A 22,026-nucleotide genomic window follows, 5' to 3' on the forward strand; every position below is an offset into this window, starting at 1 on the left:
GATCCTGCCTATCAAACCTATTAACCTTTTATAACGACCTCTTCACTGTTTATGACGTAACCAAATCACTGAAAGTAGTCTATCTTGATTTCAGAAAGTGTTTGATAAAGTCCCACATCATAAATTACTTTACAAATTAAAGCAAATAGGTATTGACGGTCAAGTAAACCAATGGATCGCGAATTGGTTAAGCAACAGACAACAAAGAGTAGTGATTGACGGATTTAACTCAGAGAGGGCGCCGGTCACTAGTGGCGTACCTCAGACCTCGTTTCTTGACCCAGTGCTCTTCATTATATACATCAACGACGTGGATGTTGGACTCAATAATCGCATTAGTAAATTTGCAGATGACGCAAAATTGGTAACTCGGTTCTCACTGACGAAGACAGGCAAAGCCTCAAGAGGATTTGCACAAAATTTCAACTTGGTCTGATGGATGGAGATGCCCTTTAACGTAGACAAGTGCCAGGTCCTTCAAGTTGGAAAGAAATAAGAAGTTCGATTACGAAATGCGTGGCGTTAAACTCACAAGCGTTCAATGCGTTAAGGACCTGGGGGTCAAAATCGCGTCAAACCTCAAATTCTCACATCAATGCATCGATGCAGCAAATAAAGCGAACAGAATGTTGGGCTTTATTAAAAGAAACTTTTTATTCAAGAATAAAGATGTGATACTTCCGCACTTCGAATATGCGGTACAGTTTTGGTCTCCCAACCATGCAAAGGACATTGCTAAATTAGAAGGTGTTCAGCGTCGGGCAACGAATATGATCCCTACCTTGCACAACAAATCCTACAAAGAAAGGCTTTCCATCCTTAACATACTCTCTCTTGAGAAACGTCGCCTCCGAGGAAAACTGATCGAATGTACTTAATGGTTTCACGAATGTAGACAGAACAAAATTGTTTATGATCGATGACATTTTGCGAACGAGGGAGAATGGCATAAAACTCAAATGTAGACAAGTAAATTCAGACTGAACCAAATTTTTCTTCACCAACGTTGTAGTGCGAGAATGGAATAAGCTCCCACCGTCAGTGGCCCAGTGTAACACGATTGGTTCCTTTAAAAACAAGCTCGACCGTCACTTCCTTGAACTTAATATTATCTAGAGTAGAAAATCAACGTTTTGGAGCCTTCTGATTAATGTAGAATCCCTTAGGATTAAGGACAGACCATCTAGTCTGGACCATCTGTGTGGTCTGATTTTCTATGTAATTCTCTCTCTCTCTCTCTCTCTCTCTCTCTCTCTCTCTCTCTCTCTCTCTCTCTCTCTCTCTCTCTCTCTCTCTCTCTCTCTCTCGGTAGACATAGACATAATAAGAATATAAGTATTTAAAGAGGAGGTGTTATGTGTACGATAACGCGCTTTTGCATACGACAATCCCTCCCATATATCTCGCTATCTATTACTCATTTGACCTTCTTAGCGATAGTGAGTAGAAGAGAATAACACATTTTCTGTATATCTTCTATTTTTGTTTACTTACTTTACTTATTTAATCCATATAAGAATATTTTAATACATGAAATACACAAGAAAACTTTGTCAATTTTAACACGTCCTTATTTTCATAGCTTATTTAAACGCCCTACCTTACCTTACAGTGCTATATTAGGGGAGATCTAACTTAAATTTAATCAATCAATCAATTTAATGAGCCGCGGGAATGGTATATATACTTACCTAAGATATTTAACATGATTGATAGTTTATTGTTGCAGGTAAACAACAAGGGAGAAGGGAGGAATATGTCAAGTTCTTATTTCCACGGTTTATATATGGTTTAAACGCCTTTCCTTACCCTACAGTGTCATATTAAGGGAAATCTACCATAAATTTATCCTAGGGAGGCGTGAGAAGGGTCAATTTACCTTAGACATGGGTTAATTAAGCAAAATGCAAAATGGCGCCACTATAAACACTCGCCTGCGCCAGAACGGGCTGGGCCGACCATCAGGCCCCACCGGGAAGATGCCTACCGGCAATAGGCAGCAACGTTAAAAAAAAAAAAAATAATAATATATGTCCAGCAGGTCACAAGAGGAGGAAGAGAAAGGCTTCAGCATCAGTGTTGCCAAACTAGGGCGAAAATGCTAGTTCTAGCGCATTGACATCACAAACCGCGTAAATTTCGTATTTTTCGCATAGCGCGTTTTTTAGTGCATTTTTGTTCAATTTGGTGCACGTTCTAGCGCATTTCTGGGAATCCATGGTTGTAGGTAATGTGTGTGTGTGTGTGTGTGTGTGTGTGTGTGTGGAGGTCGATCAGGACAGCAGGTCGCGAGGCCTACTATATATAGTAGGGATTAGCGAGCGAGGTAAAGGGAGCGGTGCATACCGTCACACCCTCCTTACCTAGCTTCCCGCCCCATAGAAACAGTCCCCTCCACACACACACACATTCACTGCCAAGGATTCATTAAAAATTCCGGAAAGGCAGTTGCGGATTTACATTGAGGATTAAGAGGCTGCAGCCTCTCTAGGCCCAGGGCATTCAGGGGCCTCCCGATGATTAGAAAATTAATCAATAAATAGTAAATAAATAAATAGAGATGTGAAATAAAATACAATAACTAAAAAAATCTTTGAACGTTGATAGGCCTATATATAGGTGAAGGCAGTCATGACTCAGCTCGTGTCATCTGAATTTGATGACTTTTTTGGGTATTTCGTTGGGGATATACCCCAAGGGAGGCTTTTACATGAGTTTTTTTCATACGTACGTGTGCCTTCTCTGTATAAGTATGTTCTTAGTCATTTCAAACAAGTGCTTGTCCGACATTTGATTATACACGGAGAAACTAATCAGACGAGACAACGCAGTTGACTAAAACGGGTCAAATATTATACATACGCAGGGCCGGGGGTCAAATTACACATACGCGGCTATATCTAAGCCAGAGAGGCTGAATCGGCCTTGGTTATGTAATGTTAACGCCGGGAGCAGCACAATGCTGAACCTGACTTGTGAACTTTCGTTGGTAATTAAAATGTTCGGTCTCCTTAGCTCCAATAACATTATACTGAGTTTGTTAGGTTATTATTTTGTAGAATATACTGTAGGTTGATAGTTGAGTAGATATTTATAGTATTCTCATTTTTGTTGTTGTTGTTGTTGTTGTTGTTGTTGTTGTTGTTGTTGTTGTTGTTGTTGTTGTTATTATTATTATTATTATTATTATTATTATTATTATTATTATTATTATTATTATAGTAGCAGTAGAAAGTGGCAGTATCAATATGATCTCAAAGTAATAACGATCAATACTATCATGATAACAATTATTTAGCTGCTATTACTGTCTTCAATGGAGGGAAGGAGACGAAAATTTTCCTAGTGCATTTCTAGCGCATTTCACACCTCAGTCTAGCGCTATTACACCCGACGTATTTGGCAACACTGTTCAGCATATGGCGGCCTGACGGTCCTCATATTTTCGTCTTGTTCGTCTGTTTTGGTGAGTTTTCTGTCTCGTCCCTGGCGGCTTTATGTGTGGGAGGATGTGAGATGCTGAGAGAGATGGTGTGAGGGTGTGGCTAGTAGAATGTGTGCCAGGAGGAGGAGGAAATACTACCAAAAACTGTTATAATGATTGGTAAGTATTCGGGTTAATATGTAGGACAGGGTGACCAGACAGTCCCCGTTTTCAGTGACCTGTCCCCGGCTACTGCTGTCCCCGGCTACTGCTGTCCCCGGCTACTGCTGTCCCCGGCTACTGCTGTCCCCGGCTACTGCTGTCCCCGGTTTTCACTGTGACTGAAAGATCCGAAATTCGAATAAAGGAAAAAATGAAAAAAACAATAACCACGAAAATGTTGAGCAAACTATACGTCTAGCTGCGCACCGTACTACTCGCTCTGTACAGCGCTAAGGCACAGTGTATGTAACCAAGGAAATGATGAACAGCTTTGCTCGGCATAATTTGCGAGACTGCCTTCCAAGAACATACAAATTGTTAAGCAGTTGAATTTTTATTCAATTCCTTTGCAATTTAGGATAAATAGGGTGACAAACTTTTTTTGGGGGGGGTTATTTCGTTGGGGATATACCCCAATGGAGGAAGGCGGAGCATGCCGCGCAACCCCCCAGACGGCTGGTAGAGAGTACCCAAATCTTTCAAGGAGGAGACCCAACAACGGGCTGAGGGTGTGGAAAGAGCCCACCTTTCCACCCCCATGGTAACTGATAGGTCTCGAACCCATATGCTCCAGGCACCCCGCCGAAGCGCAAGGCCGAGACTCTTTTAATATTGAAAAGTGTAAGACTCTACATATGGGAAGTAATAATGTCCAGCATGATTATTTCATGAGTGTTGGTGGTGCAAGACATGGTTTGGAAAAGGTGGAGGTGGAAAAGGATTTAGGTGTACAGATCAGTAGAGACTTGAAACCCAGTAAGCAGTGTTTGGAAGAATCATAAATTGAAAATAATGTGTTACGTTCTCTTTAAAGAAGCTTTTTATGCATTGAAAAAGACGGCTTTCAAATTCTGTATAAGTGTTATGTTCGTCCGCATCTTGAATACCTACTGTGTACAAGCCTGGGCACCTTACTATCGTAAAGACATAACCCACCTTGAAAGAATTCAGCGTAGAGCTACAAAACTGGTGAAAGGACTGCAACATCTGACGTATGAAGAAAGACTAGTTGTACTGGATATCCAGTCTCTGGAGAGACGAAGGGTGCGTGGAGACCTCATAGAAACCTATAAGGTACTGACAGGGAAGGAATCAATCGAAAGTGCACAGTTCTTCACGCCTGCAGCATCTACACACCTTCGGGGAAATGCCATGAAGCTGTTCAAATCAAGATCCAAACTACTGCTTCAAACGCAAAAAATTTTCAGTCAGAGGGTGGTTAACCAATGGAACAAGTTGCCACAGCACGTCATACAGGCAAGCTCGGTGAATGTGTTTAAGTCCAGACTCGACAAGTACCTTAAAGACATGGGTTTATACTATTAGGCCAGGCCTACAAAATAACCCATAACCCTTAAGTGTAAGTGTAAGTGTACCACGGGACCACGGGAGCCCCCCGAGAGAAACTTTTGAATGCTGCTTTAGGAATGGTAAGGGCAGTGTCCCTGTTTTGTTTTTCAATGACAAAATACTACATGTTTTGTAGGTTTTCGCCTCTGAACCGAAAATGTCCCGGATATTGTCTCATAAATCTGGTCACCTGAATGTAGAAGGTGTAGGCGTGGTCTGTCAAGCACAGGGGACGTCTCTTCTATATTGTTTATACCTCAGTGTGTGCAAAGTACTCTATTGAGCATCGGAAATGGACTAGAACATATGTTCACATGGTGGGGGGGTCAAGGGGGGGTGCAGCCCCCCTTCCCCTCCATTAGCCATTAGGGTAAGGTCCAGTATAACTCCGGCCTTAATTTTGGTCTATTTTCTTCCAAACCTTCACAAAACCCTTTGTACACATATAATACATTAATTACACCACACCCTGCCTGAAGTCATCGAGAGAGCAGGTGAGGGTGAAGCGCATGGAATCAGTGGAGGCCCACCTCAGTTGTTCCAATAACAGGCAAAATAGCCCAATGTAACAAAATTAAGTAAAAAGTGGCGGACAAATGCCACCTGTTTTAGGGTGGTTAGCGATGGTAGTGAAAAGGCATATACATACATTTGTTTTGTTGGCGGCGTCATTGGGAGGTGAGCAGTGTTGCTTAGCGATCCGGTTAGCGATGGTATGCTTGGTTAAGCTGGTAAGCAGTTAGCGATTAGCCGCATGTGAGCAGGTCCTACGCATGGTTATTTTTGTTTTAGAACACGCAGCCCAAGGGCTGCCGTGCTGAGGCCAGGTATATTATTAGGTAAAGGTGCGTGTTCTAAAAAATAATAACCAGCGTGTGGACCTGATCTGAATGCCAACACTGCTCACCTTCCAATGGCCACGCCACCAAAACAAATGTATGTATACCACCTAAATAAATGACGTATTTCTCTGCCACTTTTACTAATGTAGTTTAAAATAATTTGTGACTATTGAAAAGAGAGAAACCTTACTAACAGCTTGCATAGAAAAGCAGGTGTGAATGGCAGAGTGGGCGGAGTGTGCTCTGAGGAACCGTAGTACTCCTGATATATGTACCCCCCTAAAAGTAGGTTTTACTGGTTTGCTTGAAAACAACTATCTACACCAAAAAGTTCTCATATTTTGTCCTTGAAAATATAATGTGTGTCTTGAAAATAATCGCCTACTTTTCGTACATTTTTACCAGTATTCGTTCTTTTGACACTAGTTCATTTGTTATACTTCAGATCAATAAATCTTTTTGGTAAATCTTAAGACTAGCGGCTCCTAGTGGGTGTGCATTTAGGGCATGGACGGGGTTTTGACAAGCGGACAGGCGTGTTTATGTAACAAGGGTGTATTTTTCCACGCTGGCCTCACGATTTCTTTCAAGTCGATGGGCAATGAGACTACGAGCTCGGGGTGAAGAAAGGAAGAGCCTGCTCGGAAAAACCCTTCTTGTGACATAAACACGCCTGTCTGCTTGTCAAAACCCGTCGACGTGCTAGAAATGTTGTAATTATCCCCACACCGTGCCCTAAGCGCACACTAGGAGCCGCTATTCCTAAGATTTACTGGATTCCTCCTTAACTATAATATGGGCGAATATATCGTATTTTGGAGGCGCGGAGTCAATGTACACAGTTACCCCAAACAGCTCCAGAAATTCCAGGATCCCACACCCAGAGCCCTCCGAAGGTTAGCCCTGAGCCTGGTTCTGCAGGCTTCCACAAAAACAAAAAGAATGGCTAGTCCAGCGGTTCCCTAAATTTTTAGGCCACACCACCTCCCAGTCCGTGACCAAGTCCACGCACCCCGCCAAGATTCCAGCAGTACTAAGGTTCGTCGATTTCCTGTAATTTCATCCAGTTTCTACAAATTTTGTGCTGGCAAAGTATGAGGCTCTGAGCGTCTATCAAAACTGAATGAATATGTACCTGCAGGGTGGATGAATGTGCTCAGAGTCTGGGTAAGATTCAAACGGAGAACGGACAACTCCCTCCGCGGAAGCGTACAGCAAACATTACTTTTAAAACAATAGCAGTTAACGATGTGTTTGGAATTTTAATGAGACATACAATCCGACATTACATTATTTTTTTTCTTACACACCCCTAGTGATCACCTCATGCCGTGCGGTCAGGGTGCCAGCAAAACCGGATCGGTCGAGGCTCACGCCACAACCTCAACCTCTACTATGTATTTTGTTTTGGCAGGTATATTTTTTGTGGGGGAGGTTCAAGCCCTCCCCACTGGCCAAGATCAAGGGCTGGACTAACTGCTCACCAAAGGGCGGGGGGGGGACTGTCATGAGTGGAGGATAGGATAGGAAAGGAAGGGAAGTGAAGGAAAGAAAAGGGACGGGAAGGGAAGGGCAGGGAAGGAAGGGAAAGGAAGGAAGGAAGGAAAAGGGAAGGAAAGAAAAGGGATGGGAAGGAAGGAAAGGAAGGAAAGAAAAGGGATGGGAAGGAAGGAAAGGGAAGGAAAGGAAGGAAAGGGAAGGAAAGAAAAGGGAAGGATAGGACTACATAGGAAGAACAGACACCAGAAGACCTATCGGTCTATCGATCTGTTTACTGCCGCTACTCATAGCTGGGCGTTATTGCGATAAGTTATCGCGATACTTTATCGCCGTTAAAATCGGGTTATCGACCATCCGCTACTTATTTAAATATATATCGGTATCTTCGTTACTTTTGTGACCAAACCAGCGATAATCATTACTTTTCCGCCTCTTAGAAAAAAAACTGTCTCCTCCCTACTCCGCATGCGTGGCCCAGGCGCCGTGTTCTATGAAAAAACTTCGGGGTATGAAATATCTGCGGTGAAGAGATTTCATACTTAGATCATCAATATTAAAACACTTGGTTATTTCTTTATGTTAGACACAAAAATCAATATTTCAAAGAGAAAAATCATTTAACTTTGCCCCCAAAATTATTATTCACTGCCTCAAATTTAAAACTCCATATTCGTTTGTGAGCATGCCATGGTATTGAAGGCTGCGGTGTTGTGTTGTTTGATGACCCATCGTCAAAAGCAGGCGCTTTTGTTTACAAACACTGGTCTCTCGTGAACTGTGCATGTTCAGACCAGTAAGCGTAGCTCTGTACAGTCTCATAAAGCATTTAACACATTAAGAGTTGCTGGAAGGCTGAATCAGACAGTACCACCATCCTCGTTGTTTCTAGAAGCGACACTCTGTACATATAAATACAACTCGTACAGAGTGTCGTTCTAGAAACAGCAGGGTGGTGGTAGCGATGTATGTCTGATTCAGCCTTCCAGCAACATTTAATACGGTTAAAAAGCTTTGTGAGACTGTACTGATCTACGCTTGCTGGTCTGAGTATGCATTTTGACGAGGATGCCAAATAACACAACAAGGTTCAGGCGTTTCTAGTATTACCGTCCATATGTACGTGTCAACGTGTGGTTTTCAGGTATTATTAATTTTCTAAAATACAGATAATGAAAATTTGAATTCATCTATGTTTTTTTATTTGAAATATCAATCAAGTATCGTTTTGCCTATCGGACTTATCGCTAGCTAGTATCGAATTATGGGTTTATATTGGGTATCGGTTATAGGTTATTGCCTATATTTGTGTCTCCAGTTAACGAATATCGGTTATCACCGATAAGGTTTTCCATTATCAGTTATCGGTTATCGAGAATAAGGTTTTCTGTTATCGTGCCCAGCTACGCCGCTACTAGTAATCTATGTGTGGTAGGACAAAACAGAATAGATGAAGGCTCCTCCCCACCCACCTCTCCCTCCGGCAACGTGCCAGCAGGAAATAGTTAGAAGAGAACACCATGTACCTTTAAGGAAGAAAGGGACATGGAAATTTTGATAAAGAGAGAAATAAGAGGAACTTACTACCCTTAACACACTACTGGTAACCTAAGCTGTGGGGGAAAATGGCTTCATTACATAAGAACATAGAAACACAGGGAGACTGGAAGAGGCTGAGTGGCCTACACAGAGCAGCCCCAGAATCACCCCTAATACTCACGATGGGTGAGGTGTAGTTTCAGGGGCACAGGTGGAGGCTTGATCCTCGCTTTACCGGCGGTACTATGCACGCACCAGTACCCTGTCACCTTACTGCACCCACACCTCCTCCACCTGTCATGCGGACATTAACTGTTGCTTTACTCTATTGTTAACTTACGCTACTTGCAATCTAGGTTGTGGGGGAGAATAATATGGATTTAGGTTGAGGTTTTGCTGCACTCTGTCTGGAAACATGCGAAGAAGAGTCAGTATAATCTTATATCCCGGAAGTACTTATCTAATGAAGACTTGAAGCTATTGATACTCTGCGCTAACTACTGACGGTGGGAGTGTATTCCAGTGATCGACGACTATTATTGAAAAAACTTCTGCGCACCAATGTGTTACATCGCTTTCCCTTTAACTTCATACCGTTGCTGCGTGTTATTGTGTTGGTGTCTCTCTGAAATAGACTATCTGGGTTAATGTTGTCGAATCCATTAAAGATTTTGAACACTTCAGTTAAGTCCCCTATTATACTTCTCTTTTAGGAAAACATATCTAAACGCTTTAAACGCTCGTCATATGTCAAGTTTCGGAGCGCTGGAATTTGTTTGGTTGCTTGTCGCTGTATCTTTTCTAGCAAAAGTTGATCTTTGATATAGTTCGGTGACCAGAACTGAAAGGTGTATTCTAGGTGTGGTCTTACAAATGCTAAATATAATCTCTTCATAAGTTTGGGTGATTTATAATCAAAGTTTCTTGAGATTAATCCAAACATCATATTGTCTTTTTTACTCGCTGCAAACATTGATCACTCATTTTAAAAGTGTTACTGATAATGACACCAAGATCTTTTTCTTGTTTTACTTTGCTGAGCTCATGTCCTTGAATCTGATATTTAAAGTTTGGATTTTTTTTCACCTATGTGCATTACTTTACATTTATCTACGTTAAAACTCATTTGCCATTTTTCGCTCCAGTCGGCAAGTCTTATTAAGTCTGATTGAATATTCTCGCAACTTTGACTGTTCATTACCGTACCGTAGGGAAGGGAAAGAAAGGAAAGGAAAGGAAAGGGAAGGAAGGAAGAAGGAAGGAAGGAAGGAAGGAAGGAAAGGAAGAAAGGAAGGGAAGGAAGGAAAGAAAGAAAAGAAAAGGGATGGGAAGGGAAGGAAGGAAGGGAAGGATAGGAAAGGAAGGAAGGAAAGGAAGGGAAGGAAGGATAGGGAAGGAAGGAAGGAAGGAAGGGAAGGAAAGGAAGGAAGGAAGGAAAGGAAAAGAAGGAAGGAAAGGAAAGAAGGAAGTAAGGAAGGAAAGGAAAGAAGGAAAGGAAGGAAGGAGAGGAACGAAGGAAGGAAGGAAAGGAAAGGAAAGGAAGGGAAGGAAGGGAAGGGAAGGATGGGAAGGGAAGGAAAGGAAAGGAAAGGAAAGGAAGGGAAGGAAAGGAAAGGGAAGGGAAGGATAGGGAAGGAAGGGAAGGAAAGAAAAGGGATGGGAAGGGAAGAAAAGGGAAGGATAGGAAGGAAGGGAAGGAAGGAAGGGAAGGAAGGAAAGAAAAGGAAAGGAAGGAAAGTAAGGAAGGAAGGAAGGAAGGGAAGGAAAGGCAGGAAGGGGAACGAAAGGGAAGGAAAGGGAAGGAAGGGAAGGAAAGGAAGGAAAGGAAGGGAAGGAAGGAAAGGAAGGAAAGGAAGGAAGGGAAGGAAAGAAAGGAAAGGAAAAGGGAAGGAAGGGAAGGAAGGAAGGAAAGGAAAGGGAAGGAAGGGAAGGGAAGGGAAGGGAAGGAAAGGAAAGGAAGGAAGGAAAGGGAAGGGAAGGAAAGGAAGGAAGGAAGGAAGGAAGGAAGGGAAGGAAGGAAGGAAGGAAGGGAAGGAAGAAGGAAGGAAGGGAAGGGAAGAAAAAGGAAGGGAAGGGAAGGGAAGGGAAGGAAAGGGAAGGAAAGGAAAGGAAGGAAAGGAAGGAAGGAGAGAAGGAAGGAAAGGAAGGAAGGAAAGGAAGGGAAGAAAAGGAAGGAAGGATAGGAAGAAAAGGAAGGGAAGGAAGGAAGGAAGGAAGGAAGGAAGGAGAAGGAGGAGGGATAGGAAGAAAGGAAGGAAGGAAGAAGGAAGGAAGGAGAAGGGAAGGAAGGAAAAGGAAGGAAGGGAAGGAAGGAAGGAAGGAAGGAAGGAAAGGGAAGGGAAGGAAGGTAAGGAAAGGAAGGAAAGGAAGGAAGAAAAGGAAGGAAGGGATAGGAAGAAAAGGAAGGAAGGAAGGAAAGAAAGGAAGGAAGGAGAAGGGAAGGAAGGGAAGGAGAGGGAAGGGATAGGAAGAAAAGGGAAGGGAAGGGAAGGGAAGGAAAGGAAGGAAGGAGAAGGGAAGGAAGGGAAGGGAAGGAAGGGAAGGAAGGAGAAGGGAAGGAAGGGAAGGAAAGGAAGGAAGAAGGGAAGGAAGGAAGGGAAGGGAAGGAAGGGAAGGGAAGAAAGTACAGGAAGGAAGAGAGAGAAAGGAGGATAAAGGGAGAAAGATAAAATTAAAGATATGAAGAAAAGATGAGATAAGAGAAAGAGAGAGAGAGAAAGAGATAACAAGGAGAGAGATAAAAGAAGGGAGAGGAGAGAAGGAAAATGAAAGAGGAATAATGAGAGAGAGAGAGAGAGAGAGAGAGAGAGAGAGAGAGAATTACATAGAAAATCAGACCACACAGACCCCATGGTCCAGACTTGGTGGTCTGTCCTTAAACCTAAGTGATTTTACATTAATCAGAAGGCTCCAAAACATTGCATTTCTACTCTAGTTGATATTAAGTTCAAGGAAGTGACGGTCGAGCTTGTTTTTGAAGGAGTCAATCGTGTTACACTGGACCACTGATGGTGGGAGCTTATTCCATTCTCACACTACAACGTTGAAGAAAAATTTGGTGCAGTCTGAATTTACTTGTCTACATTTGAGTTTTATGCCATTGTTCCTTGTTCGCAAAGTGTCATCGATCATAAACAATTTTGTTCTGTCTACATTCGTGAAACCATTAAGTATTTTAAAACATTCGATCAGTTTTCCTCGAGGACGTTTCTCAAGAGAGAACATGTTAAGGGTGGAAAGCCTTTTTTCGTAAGATTTGTTGCACAAGGAAGGGATCATTTTTGTTGCTCGACGCTGAACACCTTCTAGTTTAGCAATATCCTTTGCATGGTGGGGAGACCAAAACTGTAACGCTCATTCCAAGTGGGGTCTGACTAAACTATTGTAGAGCGGAAGTATTACATCTTTATTCTTGAATAAAAAGTTTCTTTTAATGAAGCCCAACATTCTGTTCGCTTTATTTGCTGCATTGATGCATTGATGTGAGAATTTGAGGTTTGACGCGATTTTGACCCCCAAGTCTTTAACGCATTAAACACTTTTGAGTTTAACGCCGCGCATTTCGTAATCGAACTTCTTATTTTTTGTTCCAACTTGAAGGACCTGGCACTTGTCTACGTTAAAGGGCATCTCCCATTTATCCGACCAAGATGAAATTTTGTGCAAATCCTCTTGGAGGCTTTGCCTGTCTTCATCAGTGAGAACCGAGTTACCAATCTTTGTGTCGTCTGCAAATTTACTAATGCGATTATTGAGTCCAACATCCACATCGTTAATGTAAATAATGAAGAGCACTGGGCCAAGAACCGAGCCCTGAGGGACGCCACTAAAGGCTGTTCACTTAACTCTGAGCCGTGGAGCCGAGCCTCATTTGTAACGAGGCCGCTGATTGGCTGGCTGGCTCTCTCGCTCACCCTGTGTTGAAAGGCTGCATAATGAATGCTCGCGTGGCACATGTCTATGTTTTATTCGTTATATCTTGTCTCATACACATAACAGACCATTTTTGTTGGTACCGTTGCAGTCAGCAGTGAATGCAGAAGCTTCGATACTCAGGGAAAAACTATTACTAAGCAATAATAAAGAAGTTTTAGCGAGTTGAAGCGGAAATTTTCTTGCGATATCTTTATAACACTGTTTATTTATTATCATTTCCTGTGTAAATATTTAAAGGAATGCTGTTATAAACGATTGCGTTTCATAAAAGAATGTCTCCTGAACGGAATGCAATCATCAAATTATAGTTAGATGATAATATAAGCGGATTACTGAATTATTTATGAGCATGTGTCACTCGCCGGGAAGAGGGAGCAGCGAGGCAGCACGACACAAGGCTGTGTAGGGAGGTGGGGACGGGGTAAGGAGAGCTGATTGGCTGGCGGCCTCTCTCACTCACCGTGTTGAGAGGCAGTGTATAATGGTATATGTTTATGTTTTATTCGTTATATCTTGTCTCATGTACGTGACAGATAATTTCTGTTGGTACCTTTAGACTCGGCAATGAATGGGGAACTTCGCTACTCAGGAAAAGATAGCAATAAGCAACTATAAAGAAATTTTGGCGAGTTGAAGTGAAAGCTTTCTTCCGATATCTTTATAACGCTGTTTATTTATCATCATTTCCTGAATAAATATTCAAAGGTATGCTGCTATAAACTATTGCATTTCATTGAGGGATGTCTCCTGAATGCAATACAATTGTCAACTTATAGTTAGAAGGTAATGTAAGTGAATTACAAAATAATTTATGGGAAGGTATGACTCATGGGGAAAGAGGCGGCGGAGTGCTTGGCCAGGCGGCAGACTCATGCTGCAGGTGAGGGGGAGGGGAGGCTCAGGCAGTGAAGACAGCACAGCAGTGAGGGGGGAAAATATATAGGCCGGGTGTCCTGCATGCATTATTTATTATTTTACTTACTTGATTTTACTTATAGATACGATGCATCCTTTGGCACAACATGAAAGTAATGGTGCTAATCTGACGATTATTGACACTGGATTGATAGTTTTTCCTGTGGAACATATAGGTTATATAGCTACATGAAATAAAATCACGCCATGAAGATAGGACTTCTTCCCGCTAAGGTTTGCGAGGTCACACACACACACACACACACACACACACACACACAGCTTTAGGAAGGAGGTGCCACTTTACATAATTCTAAAGGAAAGCATGGTTGTGTGGGATATGGTTCCAGTGATATAGGTGCATATAAGGCAAGAGTTACCATAGCTGAGGCTTTATATTGGCATTTTACAACAATGGTTTCATTTATATTACTTTACAGGAATATAGGAAAACAATGGAATTTACATCTTCCTCATTTATTTACACATAAACGTAATATAGTCTAAGAAAATATTTTGTTTGGCAATGTTCATCCAATATTTATCCTTTAATCTTAAACAAGTACATTTGTTGCGTCTTTCCTTCTTTAGAGAGAGAGAGAGAGAGAGAGAGAGAGAGAGAGAGAGAGAGAGAGGGAGAGAGAGAGAGAGAGAAGTCAAACCATGTCAAAAGATTGTCTGGAAAATAAGATGAAATTATGTGTTGCGTCTGTCGTCGAGTTCACAAGCATACAAAGAGGTTACACAAACTCATCACCACTTCCCTCGCTTGTTTCATCGGTCTCATCATTGATATTCACTACAAAGTTTTCAAGAAGATGTTCCCTAGCGATGTCTTTACTTCTGTATTCATCCTCTATTTTCTTAACATGAGCAATACACTTTTCCAGTCTTCCTTGGTGACTTTATTTATTGCTGCTCTTGTAAGTTCATCGACAATTTTAAGGGACTGATTTGAATTAGAGTTTTTGGACCGAACGTCACTCTTTACCTGTGCCCAAATAAGTTCTATTGGATTAAACTGGCAGTAATAAGGTGGCAGTCGCAGCACTTGATGTCCATTGGCACGGGCTATTTCATCAATCACGTATCTCTGCTTTTCTTTGTTTAGTTTTGCTATTTGTATTAGTTTCTGTTTTGACACTGATGGATCGTGTTGGACGTTATTAGCAGAAAGCCATTCAACAATTTCACTTTTCCTGTTGCTGCACGTTGGAATTTTATTTTCAATTTTGCTGTGGTAAGACGCGTTGTCCATGATTATTAGCGATCTTTCATTTATGTTTGGTAGCAGCTGCTCCTCAAACCACCTTTTGAATTTTTCATGGTCCATGGAATCATGGTAATCACCTTTTGCACCAAACTTTGACCGAAACAGCATTAGTGCGCCCTGAACAAAACCCTCTTCACTTCTGGCGTGTACCACGATGAATCTTGAGCCTTTACCAGTTTTAAGTTTCGGTCCAACTGATCCATCAGCCACTGCCCAGCATCGTTGCACACATTCATTTTGGTTTACCCATGTTTCATCAATGTACACTTCTTGTCTGCGTGTGGAGGGGCTGCAATTTCTATTTTTTTCAATCAGTCTTAAGTATTCAGTTCTATGTGCCACAATGTCACCTCGCTCCATTAAAATAGCTCTGCCACTTGTCACTTTTTTGTGCCGAAATCCAAGCCCTCTCACAATTTTCCACAATGTTGTTTTTCCACCATGGTAATTCACTGGCTCCTCCTTTACTTTCTCAAGAAGGGCAGATAAAGTTGGCAGTTCTCCTCTTTCATAGAAAGATAAAATTTCCTTCCTGATGCAGTCCTTGTCAAAACTGTCGATGTTGCCCCTCAGTCTCACTCTCTTGCTTTGCTGAACAGGTGAAGGGAGGATGCTGCCGCCATGTCTAGCTGCCTCTTGCCTAATCCTTTTCACTGTGCTTACTGACACATCTGTAGCCTTCGAGGTTTTCTCCACTACTTCACTGCTGGAATCTGTCCCCCACTGTCCGCGAAAGAAATGGTACACATTCAGTATTATTTTCCTGGTCTGACTTCTAAATCTGTGCACTGCATCACGAGCTGCACTGCCATCTCCAGTTGTCTGTTCAACTGCATCACCCCCTTCAGCTTCACTGCCATCTTCAGATGTTTTGTTGATACCTTCAATAATGCTGCCTCCTTCAGCCATGATGGGGTGTCCAGCACAGCTAAAAAGAAAGAAAAGAAAAAAAAAAAAAAAACCGCTGTTAGGTTCACTGACATTGTAAAGTTTGGTAGACAATATGTGACGTTCCTTAAATTTTAGACAATTTAATTATATAGTTCACACTGTGAGGTTGACATTAAGTTGGCAGACAATGGGAGATGACTGTCACTGTGATAGACACAAAGGTTTACAACTTAACATTAACATTTAACAGACACTTAGGAACTCAAGACTTACCGATATAATGGATCGAGTAAAGATGTTGACACTGCAAAGGCTGGCGGCTATTTCTTGAATGCACCTGATGTCAAGGTCGTGACCTATTTATGACGTCTGTGCGGACGCAAAAGTAGCGAGGTTATCTCCGTGGTCGAAATAGAGTCTCTGCCGCTGAATTTGTGTTTTCTCGGACCCATTCACACTTAATTTATAGGAAATATGGAACAGGTGTTCATGAGTAGATGTCTTCATATGATAAAATTCAATGAGAAGATGTGCAACGTATTGTCTGGATGACGGTTTGTAATTAATACACTGAATAATAGTGAAATACATAAGCAATTGTCACTTATCATGCCACGCCCACTTTCTTCACTCCAGTCTAGCCCATTCTTCTACCCCCCCACCCACCCTTGATCCAGTCACAACTGGACTTAATTCCTGATCCAGTCACAACTGGATTATGCTCCCACCGTGACTTAATTCCTTCACCTATACCTAACCTTCTCTCTCTCTCTCTCTCTCTCTCTCTCTCTCTCTCTCTCTCTCTCTCTCTCTCTCTCTCTCTCTCTCTCTCTCTCTCTCTCTCTCTCTCTCTCTCTCTCTCTCTCTCTCTCTCTCTCTCTCTCTCTCTCTCTCTTCCTAACGCATAGCCTGGGACATGACATGCTTTGAGGCATTTTCTAATTTCACGGTTCAAGGTAGGCTATATTACACACATTTTTTTTGTTTTACTCACAATACCACACCGTCCAGGCATTTAAGAAAAGAAATGGGGGGTAAAGTGTTCATGGCGTGATTTTATTTCATGTAGCTATATAACCTATATGTTCCACAGGAAAAACTATCAATCCAGTGTCAATAATCGTCAGATTAGCACCATTACTTTCATGTTGTGCCAAAGGATGCATCGTATCTATAAGTAAAATAATAAATAATGCATGCAGGACACCCGGCCTATATATTTTCCCCCCTCACTGCTGTGCTGTCTTCACTGCCTGAGCCTCCCCTCCCCCTCACCTGCAGCATGAGTCTGCCGCCTGGCCGGCCGCACTCCGCCGCTCGCCCTTTCCCGCGAGTCATACCTTCCCATAAATTATTTTGTAATTCACTTACATTACCTTCTAACTATAAGTTGACAATTGTATTGCATTCAGGAGACATCCCTCAATGAAATGCAATAGTTTATAGCAGCATACCTTTGAATATTTATTCAGGAAATGATGATAAATAAACAGCGTTATAAAGATATCGGAAGAAAGCTTTCACTTCAACTCGCCAAAATTTCTTTATAGTTGCTTATTGCTATCTTTTTCCTGAGTATCGAAAGTTCCCCATTCATTGCCGAGTCTAAAGGTACCAACAGAAATTATCTGTCACATACATGAGACAAGATATAACGAATAAAACATAAACATATACCATTATACACTGCCTCTCAACACGGTGAGTGAGAGAGGCCGCCAATAATCAGCGCTCTCCTTACCCCCGTCCCCACCTCCCTACACAGCCTTGTGTCGTGCTGCCTCGCTGCTCCCTCTTCCCGGCGAGTGACACATGCTCATAAATAATTCAGTAATCCGCTTATATTATCATCTAACTATAATTTGATGATTGCATTCCGTTCAGGAGACATTCTTTTATGAAACGCAATCGTTTATAACAGCATTCCTTTAAATATTTACACAGGAAATGATAATAAATAAACAGTGTTATAAAGATATCGCAAGAAAATTTCCGCTTCAACTCGCTAAAACTTCTTTATTATTGCTTAGTAATAGTTTTTCCCTGAGTATCGAAGCTTCTGCATTCACTGCTGAGTGCAACGGTACCAACAAAAATGGTCTGTTATGTGTATGAGACAAGATATAACGAATAAAACATAGACATGTGCCACGCGAGCATTCATTATGCAGCCTTTCAACACAGGGTGAGCGAGAGAGCCAGCCAGCCAATCAGCGGCCTCGTTACAAATGAGGCTCGGCTCCACGGCTCAGAGTTAAGTGAACAGCCTTTAGTGACCGGCGCCCACTTTGAGTTAAATCCATCAATCACAACTCTTTGTTGTCTGTTGCTCAACCAATTCACGATCCATTGGTTTACTTGACCGTCAACGCTTATTTGCTTTAATTTCTAAAGTAATTTATGATGTGGGACTTTATCAAACGCTTTCTGGAAATCAAGATAGACTACGTCCAATGATTTGGTTACATCATAAACTGAGAAGAGATCGTTATAAGAGGTCAGTAGGTTTGACAGGCAGGATCTTTTGTTACGGAAGCCATGTTATGAATCCCCAATTAATGAGTGGCTTTCGAGGTAACTCACAATTTTGTCTATTTATGCTCTCAAGTAGCTTACCTACAATTGAAGTTAGACTAATGGGTCGGTATTTACCTGGTACTTTTTTGTCTCCTTTCTTAAAAATCGGCGTCACGTTAGCCTTTTTCCAATCCGAATGGACGATGCCTTGTCACAAGGACATATTGAATATGGTAGTGAGGGAGGAGAGTATTTCGCTCTTTGTTTCTTTAAGCAGTATAGGATATACTTTGTCGGGTCCAGGACTTTTATTTGTTTTAAGTGAGTGGAGAGCTTTAAGGACTTCATCGATGTTATTTCAAAATTATGAAATGCCTGAATTTGCTCTTTACAACACTCCCTCTGCGTGTATGACGCCCTCTGCTGGTAACGAAACACACGAGAAATTAATCCAGACAAGGAAAGGTTTGCCGGCGCCGGGGATTGAACCTGCGACCAGCGTAACGGGAGAGCCACTCCCTTACCAGTCGGCCAAAGAGGTACCCCACTGGCTAAGTGGGTTATAGGAGGCTCGCCCATCAGACAAATCGTGTCATTACAGTTAGGCAATGCATGCTCGAGATTTACAATAGTACTGGTGTTGGTGGTAGAGGGAGGAAGACTGTTAGTGTTAAACACCGAGGAAAAGTAATTGTTTAAGAGGTTTGCAATGTGTTGGCTGTCAGTCACTAGTGCACCGTCGCTGTTTGTTAAAGGTCCAATACCACTTTTGATCGCCTTTCTGTTGTTTATGTAACTGAAGAAAGATTTCGGATTATTTTTACAGTTGGCTGCAATATTTTCTTCATATCTACGCTTTGTCTGACATACTAGTCTTTTTAGTCGTCACCTGGCATCATTATAAAGTCTAATATTTTCGGGCGTGCTTTGTTCTTTCTTTAACCTGTAAAACAATTTTCTCATTGACTGATTGTTTAATTTCACTATTAAACCACGGTGGACTTTTATTAGTGTTAATTCGCTTTTCGCACAAGGGGACGAATGTGTTCTGCTGAGCGAGTAAGTGATTTTTAAAGCTTAGCCAGGCTTCCTCTACGTTGCCGTCATCTGATTGTTGTATTTCTGTTAGTTTTTGTCGGATTTCTACGAAGTTAGCTCTTTTGAAATTGGGCACCTTTACTTTATTTTCAGTCACTGATGATTGAGCTCTAATGTCGACGTGCACTAATTTATGATCGCAAGAACCGAGGTGTTCTCCTACCGTGACATTACTGACTAGGTTATCTTGGGTCGTTATAACAAGGTCGAGTATATTATTTTGTCGAGTTGGCTCAGAAACCATTTGGCTTAGATAATTTTCTTCCAGAAATTCGATCATTCTATGTGACTCACCTTCTGTACCTGACAGTGTCGCCCAGTCGATATGGGGGAGGCTAAAGTCTCCTAATATCAGTGAGTCGTTGTTATTAAGTGACTGCCTTAAGACGCTCTACATTTCAAGGTCGTCATCGAGTGATTGCACGGGAGGTCTGTAGGTGACATATATTTAAATTGACTTTTGCAATGTTTACTCGCACGACAAATGTTGAACGTTACTGTTTCTTGGTGTTTTGTCAGTGGGTTGCAAATAGCTTTTGATGAAAAGGGCGACGCCACCACCTCTACAGTTTACACGATCTTTGTTGAAGAGTCTGTAGCCATCTATGTTGTATTCGGAACTTAAATCAATATTTGTGGTGTCGATAAATGTTTCGGTTATAGCAATTACGTCAAAATTTTCTGTTAGAGCAAGACATCTCAGTTCATCAAATTTGTTTCTTAGGCTACGTGCATTGAAACTAAGGATTTTTAAATTATCTAGAGACTTGGTAATAGAGGTGGTGGTACTTGCGGGATCACGGTTACGGGTTTGTTGCGATGCACGGCGTCTATTTACATGGAGAGAGAGAGAGAGAGAGAGAAATAATAATAATAATAGTAATAATAATTAAAAAATATTAATAACCGTCTTTATCCACAGCTCTGAAGAACGAAGGAAGGAAGGAAGGCCATCTTGGAAGACTCAAGACCCTGTCACCCCAGTCCAAAGAAAGGTCAAGGAGGTCACATTACGAAGGAGCAGACCAGTCAACTAGTCCCTTGTTAAGTCATTGGAAAGGGAAGGGAAGGATAGGCAAGGGAAGGGAAGGAAAGGATAGGGAAGGGAAGGGGAGGATAGGGAAGGAAAGGAAAGGAAACATGGAAACATGGAAATGCAGGCAACAGAAAGCCTATTGGCTCATTATTAGGTCGCCTGCTTGGGTGATTTAATCTGCTCGACAGCCACTTGGGGCTTGAGGAGCAGATGAAAGCACCTCGTTATTCAGTTTACTCCCGACGCAGCAAAATGACGGTCAATTCTGTATTTGAAGTTGATGGTATTCTCATCAACTGGAAGATTGTTTCAGTGGCGGATGACTCAGTTTGAAAAGAAACTCCTACTAATGTCTGTGTTACATCGACTCAACTGAATGGGTAAACCGTTATTTCTAGTTCTTGAGTTGGTTTGCAGTTCAAAGAATTTGGAGTAATCGACGTTATTGAACTTTTTCAGGTATTTGAAGACTTGAATCATATCCCCTCGTAGGCGTCTTTTCTCCAGTGTAAAGAGATTGAGTCACTTGAGTCGTTCCTCGTACGGTTGAGCCCTTAAGGTTGCAATCATCTTCGTGGCGCGTCTTTGAATCCTTTCCAGTAAATCAATGTCCTTTCTGTAATTAGGAGACCAGAACTGTACTGCATACTCGAGGTGCGGTCTTACCATGGAATTATACAAGGATAGCATCACGTCTGGTGTTTTACACTCGAAGTTCCTCGCTATGAACCCGAGCATAGTGTTGGCTTTGTTATATGCTTTTTTACAGTGATTCGCGTGTTTCAGGTCACTGCTGATAGTGACTCCAAGATCCTTTTCCTCCTGCATTGCCTGCAGAGGTTTCCCATTCATGATGTATGTGTGGTTACTATTTTGGGACCCAATGTGCATGACTTTGCATTTGTCAACATTAAATGACATTTGCCATTTTTCCAACCATTCGATAATGTGATTGAGGTCTTTCTGAATGATTTTGCAGTCGGTCTTTGTGAGGGCCTTTCCACCCACCTTGGTGTCATTAGCAAATTTCAATATTGTGGATTTCAGTCCTGATTCGAGGTCACTGATATATATGATAAATAGAATGGATCCCAGCACTGACCCTTGAGGCTCTCCACTAGTGACTGGAAGCCAATCGGAAGGCTGTCCGTTGAGTAGTACTTGTTGTTTTCTGCTGGTGAGCCAAACTCTTATCCACGCAATCAGATTGGCTCCAATGTCCGCCGAGTGCGGTTTCTTAAGGAGTCACTCGTGTGGTACCTTGTCAAAGGCTTTTTAAAAGTCCAGGTATATAACATCACTGGGGATGTGGGCATCTCAGTTCTTATATATACCTTGGAAGAAGTCTAATAAATTTGTTAGGCAGGAGTGCTTGTTTCTGAAGCCATGCTGGGTGTCGGAGATTATATTATTGTCTTCTAGAAACTTAACAAGTTTATCTCTAATAATCTTTTGAGTATTTTTCCTGCCACTGATGTCAAACTTA

This window comes from Eriocheir sinensis, chromosome 46 (genome assembly GCF_024679095.1).
Source record: "Eriocheir sinensis breed Jianghai 21 chromosome 46, ASM2467909v1, whole genome shotgun sequence".
Lineage (NCBI taxonomy): Eukaryota > Metazoa > Arthropoda > Malacostraca > Decapoda > Varunidae > Eriocheir > Eriocheir sinensis.